General features: G+C 35.4%; 1 pseudogene; it reads right to left on the reverse strand.

Annotated features, from left to right (window-relative positions):
* Nucleotides 1-2,210: 2,210 nt before the first annotated feature.
* LOC149251266 (phosphatidylinositol 4-kinase gamma 6-like) lies at nt 2,211-3,436 on the reverse strand (annotated as a pseudogene).
* Between the last annotated feature and the right edge of the window lie 5,963 nt (nt 3,437-9,399).

The following is a 9,399-nucleotide window of genomic DNA, read 5'->3' on the forward strand; positions in this document are numbered from 1 at the left end:
ATAGTTCTTTCAGAAAAATAAAAGAGGAGGGATGCTTCAATATGTATTCAGGTTGGGAGGGAGGGAATGCCTTGGAAAGAATTTGTTGTAGAGAAAACAAAAATAAAAAATACCAAAGCATGATATAAACATGGTACAAAATCTTAAGCCAATCACCTGGCCATGTGGATGGTCTTGCTATTTAGACCATGTATATTGTGGTTGATATGCACCCATAGCAATCTCAGTATCTCTTCAACCATCCATTGAATGTTGGTTAATATTTGTAGGTTATTGTTTTTCTGCAAAGAATAACTACCCTATTGTATATTGGTTGTAGTGAGCTTGTATTTTTTGTTTTGGTTGTGACATTAGTTTTAGTTTTCAATATATGCTCTTGGTTTATATACATCGTTGTAAGATCTGCTGATGCTTTGGAGTACTTCACTGCTTCAGCATGTATCTTCAAAACAGTTTGCAGAGCATCCTGCAGAAACACTCAACTTTAACTTTGCGTAAGTTACTCCTCTTATCAATTTGGAAGAAGAACACTCACCCTACATGTTCCTATCTAAGCTAAGGAGAAGTTCCTCTCATCTATTCTAGAATACGCTTGCAGCTACTTCTACCTTTATATTATTTACATTATGTAGTAAATGTAGAAAATATGAAGCCATTTCCACCAAAAGGACGAGGATAAATCTGGTTCAATATTGTATTCGGTGGAAGATTTGCAGGTTGTTAAGAAAATAAAAATTGAAGAAGGAAAACCCTAAAAATTGAAGGAAGTAAACCCTCTTAGATGCAAAGCTTGAACTCAAATGAATACATTTTATGATAAATATTTAGCTATTTTGAATTTGTCAAAAAGGCTAAATGTTCAACGAGGAAAGCGGTCACCAAAAATTAGATTTTACTGAAAAAAAATCTTCTCAACGAAACAAAAAATAGAAATGCAATGAAAAACTAAAATATCTTTTTCGAGAAAAAGGGAAAAAAACTACTACTGATTTTTAGTACCAAAACCCTCAAATTGGCAAAGGTGTCTGATCAGTAAGAATCTTTGTAAATGATTATCTATACATCTTTTTATCGTTGGCACACTTGGCGTATAAGTGTGGATTTTAATGGTTAAAACTGCTTATGTCGTGGAAATGGCCAAGAAAATCTGGGAATTGTAAGGCGAGATAAGTTATGGAAGGATCTAAAGGGATACCATTACCTTAGAGGTATTCCTACTATAATTTTGAAATAATAAAAATGAATACATAAACAAAAGCTAGTACTATCCCATGATATTTTTGAAATTGCAAGCCTATATGATTAGCCAAAGATTGTTTTCCAGGTAAAATATTTGTACCTGTGTATGGTTAAATGCATCTGTGTTTCTATTTTCAGTAATGGCTTCTGAAAATATCAATAAACAAAGCCCACTCTTGCTCACTCATATCTGATACTTTGATTTAAACTTGTGATTTTCTTTGAAGGAAAAAATTCTGATAACATCTTATGAAAGTATCAATAAACAAAGGCCACTCTTGCTCACTCCTATCTGATACTTTGATGTAGTATTTAGTCATGGCACTTTTTGCATACCTACTTTGGACTACTCCAGTAGCAAGATTCCTTGTCTACTACAACCCTAGTTTCTCTTTGAGTAACTAATACATCTCAGTGGTATCACTTTGAGCACCTAATAAATCTCACTGATATAGAGAGCCCTGCAGACAAAGGGCCTTTATGGTTGAAAGAGCCCTTTCCTGCATTCACCCCTGGAACTGGCTCCTACATTTCATTTTCCTCTAGACGTGAAATCTCTTCCACCTTTGAAAGTGGACTCCGACATCATTCTTGCAGAAGGCCAGTTTGATGCAAATGAAGATCTGATACCTCCTTGATAATTTCTGAGTGTGCCATATGACACAAGAAGAATTTTTGGATCATGTTTTTCAAATTTTTTTAAGGAAAAACAAGGCAATAATTGTGGGATTCCACTTTACTCAGGCACATTTAGAAACTTGTTAAAACGATTTACTCCCATGGAAGCCAGCCTGTTGTTAAAACTGTCGCACGACTCCTTTACCCAACCACTGATAACAGAGTTCATGTAACTGAAATCCAACCACTGATAATAGAGTTCATGTAACTAAAATCCTCATCATTCACAATCCATATCAAATTGAAATTGTTCAGGCAAATGTTCCTCTTCTAAAAAAGGTTCTGAACGATTATCAAGGAAATAATTGTGGGATTCCACTGTAATCAGGCACATTTAGAAACTTGTTAAAACGATTTACTCCCATGGAAGCCAACCTCTTGTTAAAACTGCCGCACGGCTCCTTTACCCAACCACTGATAACAGAGTTCATGTAACTGAAATCCAACCACTGATAATAGAGTTCTTGTAACTGAAATCCTCATCATCTTCATAATCCATATCAAATTGAAATTTTTCAGGCAAATGTTCCTCTTCTTAAAAAGGTTCTGAGCAATTATCCTCTCCATGAGATTTAACGACAAACATTTCTTGATCAACTTCCAACTTACACATCACTTGACTAACAGCAATCAAGTAAATCGCTTGAAGCTACTAGATTCCTCCACTCCATGAAACTCACGACTCATCATTGCACTAATTTCTGCAAGACAAAGACCAGTTTTAATAAGTTTTTTAGGAATATAGTGCACAACATCAAAACCCTTAAACAAGCCTCTCCTATCATGGATAACTCCTGTCTTAGTATTTATGCATCCTTGATAGCATCAAACTTATAAATATATTCCAATTCATCCTCTAAGAAAAGGAAGCTTGAGGCCAATGGAGCCACTCAAAGTAAGGGTCCTCTATATTTTCAAAGAAGCAAAGACCATGATCTATACATGTAATATCAACGGATTCTTCTCCAACATCCAGCTTTAGCAGTTTTTTTAGGAATATAGTGCACACCATCAAAACCCATAAACAAGCCTCTCCTATCATGGGTAACTCCTGTCTTAGTATTCATGCATCGTTGATAACATCAAACTTATAATATATTCTAGTTCATCCTCTGAGAAAAAGAAGCCTGAGGCCAATGGAGCCACTCAAAGTAATGATCCTCTAGATTTTCTGAGAAGCAAAGACCATGATCTATAGGTGTAATATCAACGCATTCTTCTCCAACTTGGGGATATCTTCCTACATTTTCAATATTCTTCACAAGAATATTGTCTATATGTCTGTGAGTATTAAGTATCCTAATATCTGGTATTCCAATCCTATGTATAGCAGTCGCTGGGAAGCTAGATTTTCCATGGGCATCACAATCATGTGGGACAAACTGCTAAAACGACACAACCTTACTAACAGTTTGTCTCTTATTTCTTTTCGTCCTTGTAGTTACGTTACATTAAAAATTGAATGTGTTATTTTGACAAGCACAATAGGAAGAACATTTGCAAAATGATCATGATCTAGAAGTTATACTGCAACTCCTGTGATACCTATTTTCTACAACTCTAACCTATCTCTTTAACCTATCTAAAACCCATCTAATACGTATCTTTCTCCTGCAGTATCTAAAACCTATCTTTATATAAAGAGTTATTTCAATATATGTTTTCTACTTTGAAGCATATATTAACATTTTAATGTGTAGAATTTCAATATCATATATAAATATATATAACTGCTAGATCATGATCATTTTGCAAATGTTCTTCCTACTGTTATTGTCAAAATAACATGTTCAATTTTTAATGTAATGTGACTACAAGGAAGAAAAGAAATAAGAGACAGATTGTTAGTAAGGTTGTGTCATTTCAGTAGTTTGTCCCACATGATTGTGATGCTCGTGACCATGAAACATCTAGTTTCCCAGCAACCGTTGTACATAGGATTGGAATCCCAGATATTAGGATACTTAATATCTGGTAACAGCTTCTGAAAATATCAATAAACAAAGCCCACTCTTGCTCACTCATATCTGATACTTTGATTTAAACTTGTGATTTTCCTTGAAGGAAAAACTTCTGATAACAACTTATGAAAGTATCAATAAACAAAGGCCACTCTTTCTCACTCATATCTGAGACTTTGATATAGTATTCAGTCATGGCACTTTGTTCATACCCGCTTTGGACTGCTCCAGTAGCGAGATTCCTTTTCTACTACAACCCTGGTTTCTCTTTGAGTAACTAATACATCTCAGTGATATCACTTTGAGCACCTAATAAATCTCACTGATGTAGAGAGCCCTGCACACAAAGGGCCTTTATGGTTGAAAGAGTCATTTCTTGCATTCACCCCTAGAACTCGCTCCTGCATTTCATTTCCTCTAGACATGAAATCTATTCGACCTTTGAAAGTGGACTATGACATCATTCTTGCGGAAGGCCAGTTTGATGCAAATGAATATCTAATACCTCCTTGAGAATTTCTGAGTGTGCCATATGACACAGGGGGAATTTGTAGATCATGTCTTTCGAAATTTGTTAAGGAAAAACAAGGCAATAATTGTGGGATTCGAGTGTACTCGGGCACATTTAAAAACTTGTTAAAATTATTTACTCCCATGGAAGCCATCCTGTTGTTAAAACTGCCGCATGACTCCTTTACCCAACCACTGATAATAGAGTTCATGTAACTAAAATACAACCACCAATAATAGAGTTCATGTAACTGAAATTTTCATCATTCACAATTCCACTATGGCTTTAGGGAATGCTTGAGAGAAAAAATCTGCTAATTATTTGTGTTTAGAAACACAAATAATTTAGGGAGGTTAAAAAACATCCTTCATTAAGAATCAAAGGCTTACATAGGTGTTTTTACATGGCTTCATAGTCATACTAGACTCATTTTTACAATAATACTATAGAATTTGGGATTTCAATGATGACAATGACTCAATTTTTTTTTGTCCACTGTTGTGTACTCTGTTTCTCAAAACTATTGACATGTACATTGTCAACGGGTCCTCTATCCAACCATCCTCATGTAAGACTTTCTTATTCTAGCTGTGTGCCATGTGCCCTAACATTGACCCAATTCTACTCTCATGTGTACCAATGTGGTCACACAGCTCCAATGCTCCTCTTGAACATCTATGTGTTTGGGTCCATCACCAACCTCTATAAAATATTCTCCTGAACCCAAGTATCCTCAAGTCAAGATCCAACCTCCAAGGTATATCAATGGCCCCAAGCTCCAAGGGTCAATGCCCAATGCTTCTCCTCCTAGGTAGGCACCTCCATTGATTGAGCAATAGATTCCCCATTGTAGTATGTTGATTAGGGTAACAACCTCCTTGAGAGGGGCACCATGCCAGTACCCTAACCAAGGTCATCCACCCAAACTGAGCCATCCAAATGTCCATGAACCATTGCCAAGGGGCTAGGAGACAACGCTCTGCTGTCAAGGTGAAAACACTTGGTGTAACCCCAAAAGCTAACATGCCATATCTAAATTAAAAACATATGACTTTGACTTCTTCTTTTTATCCATAAGGAAATGTTTTGGAGCTAAATTATATATATATGAAAAATGTGTGTTCTTATCAACTAAGAAACCCCTGTTTCTCATTAGCAATTAAACTAGTATAAAATGCTGCAATCTAGGAGCTATAAATTTAGAGATGATCTTGTGAATGGTGTTTCTAGTGAAATTGGTGTAAATCTACTACAATATTAATGTTTTTCCCTTTGGAATTAAAGCAATGAAAGTTGAGCTTACGAGACCTATAATTTTTCCTTTTGTACTTGATTCTTCCATTTGTTCTAGAAAATATAGCTTTACTATCTAGGCTGGAGAAATTTATTCAGGAAACATCTGGTCTTAGTGATTTCTTCTTCTGTTAATAGAAGATAGGTTCTTCAGTCTCCTCCTGAGAAACAGGCTTCAACAAAAAATCCTTTAGTTCTTGGTTTACAAATCTGGGAATGTTATCCAGTAAGGAAGAAGCATCTTTGCTTCTGAAATCCCAACACATTATTTCCCATCAAATTAGAGAAGAAATGAATCGCTGAAGCTTTAATCTCATTTTCTCTTACCTGATCTAGCTTCCAAATTTACCATGTGAATACCACTAATGCACCTCTAACTTCCAACTGTTTTTGGAAGAATTTGATATTTCTGTCCCCATCATTCTAGATTCAATTCTCCATTATGATTCCTATCTTCCACATATATCTTCCTATTCCCTTAATGCTCACTCTTCTTCTATCTAGAATGATTCCGTCAGTCTTCCCAGCATTCTATCCTTGATGTATTCTAATCTTTTGTTGATGCTCTGTCTTAATTGAATTGGCCTCTTTCCACTTTTATTTTGACCAAAATTTTAATTTGTTTATAATATTGGTTAATTTTATTTCCATCCTAAACAACGTTGACCCTTCTAGTTCTTTCTTCCACCATAGCTTTAGCATTTCTAAGCAAACCTGATCTTTCTGAAGAGTCAGACACATTTTGAATTGAGCTAGTCCCTATTTTGGGGAGGGTTATAATCCAAATGAATTGGCCATTGATTTGATTTAGTATCCTGATAGGATACATGATTCTAAATTTAAGCTGCTTGAAACAAGATCCTCTTAACTAAAGACTTATTAGTCTTTTCACTACATAGTTAAGACTTTTTCTTCTATTTTGTAATGTATATATATACTTTCTGTTGGTTTGATGTCTTTAATTTCCTATGTTCATAAATGATTATGTTTCTTCTCTAAATGGTTTGTTAATCCTTGTTCTTCCTTTTTCTTCATTCTCATCAATAGTATTTTAGGATCTGTATATGCCATCCAAGTCCTAGGGTTATTGAGATCCCTGTCTTTGAAAAGAGTGTCCCACAATTGACCTTTTCCTAGGAAAGAGTTTGGACATTAAGGGGTTTTTTAATTCTTAAGGTTATCGAGATCCCTGTCTTGGAAGAGAGTGTCCCACAGTTGACCTTTTCCAAGGAAAGAGTTTGGACATTAAGGAGTTTTTATGCGTGATGCTTTTGAGAAATTGTGTTTTGACAGTTTATAATTCCTCAATCTTCACATTCCAACAACACCTTGGAATTACTTGTGGTAAATATTCTAATCATCATGAATTTGTAGGCATCACAAGATTTCTCTGTATCAAATTGGGCTTAGCATTCCTATGTTTCATTTGTTAGGGTTTCATGATGAGCCCAAGGTAACTGAATGAGATGTAGTGTTTAGAACACCTTTAAACAATGAAGTACATCTAGGTAAGATCATCCCAATGAGCACAATGCATTATGTGTAATGTGCATGTCAAATGAAACTAGAGCCTTACCAATTAAGGTTACCCATAAAACCCCAAAGGCTGGGATTGCAATAAACCATAAATTGAGTGATCAAGAAATCCTAAAGGTATAAGAAACACCTCAAGTTGGTTTTACATTAAATATTCTCATGTCCTCTCTTAAACAAAACTTGGAGGAGCTATGAAGGTGGCATTATCTTAACAATGTTCCATAATAATAATTTCCTGCAGTTAACATCATTATTGCAACCTTTCCTATAATGTTTTTAGAGAAATAACATCTCCCATCATTTCCACCCTTAACATAGTGAGGCTGAGATTATTGACAGTGAAAATCCCACACCATAACGAGGTGCAACATAACAGTTACCTTCACAACACCTCTACCCAGTCCTCTTTGGAACACAATGAAGCAATCTCATGCAACAGGGCTTACAATTAAGAGTTCTTTATAACTTGAACCTCCAATCTCCATAACCTAAGGTGCAACAAGAGCCTATGCACAAATGGTCAGAACAGGTTTCCCAAAAAGCTCTATTAAGAATAGTCTCCAAAATCATAGTTCTATCAAGTTATCAACTAAGCAATCTCAATCATGTAACCTGCAATCATAAATTCTCCCAAATCATGCAAGAAGAGCATCAACCAAAGAAAATTATAGAGCCATCTAAGATAGTAAAAACTTAACATTCTTTGCTCAAAATCTCTTTTTGGTTTTTGGTGTATATAAAAAAGTAGTTTCTTGGTTTGTTGCTAATCTGAGCAGTACCTAGGCCTTCAGTCGCTTCTTTTTTTACTTTTCCTTATTTTCTTATCATCAAACAAATCTATATTTTTTTTGACTAGTCATACAATAATTGGGTTCTTGACAACATCAAGTTGGGTTTTTACATGCAAACAAGCTCAATAACATTCCTCTTTAAACATAGATAAAAGGATCACTACAATCAATAAGGCTCACATACAATGGCTTGAATCAATTCTTTCTTGCATGGCATAACATGCCAACATAGCAACAAGAGAAATCAATAGGAGTAAAGAGATATTTATGAGTGTACAATTGATTATACACATCTTTATGAAGTTCTTTGGCACTTGTACAAATGTTGCCATGACCACTCATCAACCCAACCCACAACCAATCCTGGTAGTTGGCACTGGTCCACAATTCCTCCTCCTATGCCTCTTCTACAAATATCTATAAACATCACTGCTACCATACTAATAATTTAGACTCTCGAATCCTCTTCGCTATGATGAGGATTTTTGCAGGGAAAAGAGTAGTGTTCTTGGTAAAGAGATGGTGAAAAATGTAATCACCCCCCAAATAAAGGTGCATGTTGTCCCTTCAAATCAACAGAACTATCATTTGTCTCCAACTTAGGCATATACTATCATCAACCAGATCGTCAGTAGGGAGAATTTTGCGCTCTGCAACTCAACATAATTATCTTTAGCAACAAACAAAACAACGAGTACAAAATAACCTTCTTGCAAATCAATGTAAAATGACCTCCATATGGAAATGGAGTCTAACTATATCTAGGTCATGCTCTAAGCAGTCTCATCTCAAGCTCAATAGGGATAACCATACCCTATCCACTCTTCCCAAGTCCAACACTTGTATATCCCATCTGGCACAACCACTACGATTCAATAGCCCTAGTATTTTTCTCAAATTCAAGGTAAACTAGGTCATTAGTAGCTAACAAAGCATGGGAAGAAGGCACTTTATCAATACCATCCTTCTCACAAGCATCATCCCTATTTCTCTCTATTAAAAAAAATTCAAACAAGTCACTAAACACCTTTATAAAAGGATATATATTTTGCACTATAAACCTTTTAACAATAAATTCATTGAATCTTTCCACCCTTTGATTCTAGGTTGGAAAATTACCATTCTATAATTCTTACCAACTCACTCTTCACACATATCGGTCTAGTATGATTTTGAGTGAAAATGTACGGGACCTTTCCTTTAAACTGAAGCAACAATATATATAGAAACTTGACTTATAGGAATGAGTTTGCTTCAAGAGTTTGAAGGGAGTTAGGGCATGTTGTTGAGACTGGCTGCTTTTGTGAATACATAGGCATATCACTTATGAATGGAAAAAAAAATATGCTCGGATCATGATTTACTACATAACACAGTTAGTGCCTCCACA

Source organism: Pinus tabuliformis, chromosome 7 (genome assembly GCF_031772625.1).
Source record: "Pinus tabuliformis cultivar Carrire ecotype Pingquan chromosome 7, CPIR1, whole genome shotgun sequence".
Classification (NCBI taxonomy): Eukaryota; Viridiplantae; Streptophyta; class Pinopsida; order Pinales; family Pinaceae; genus Pinus; species Pinus tabuliformis.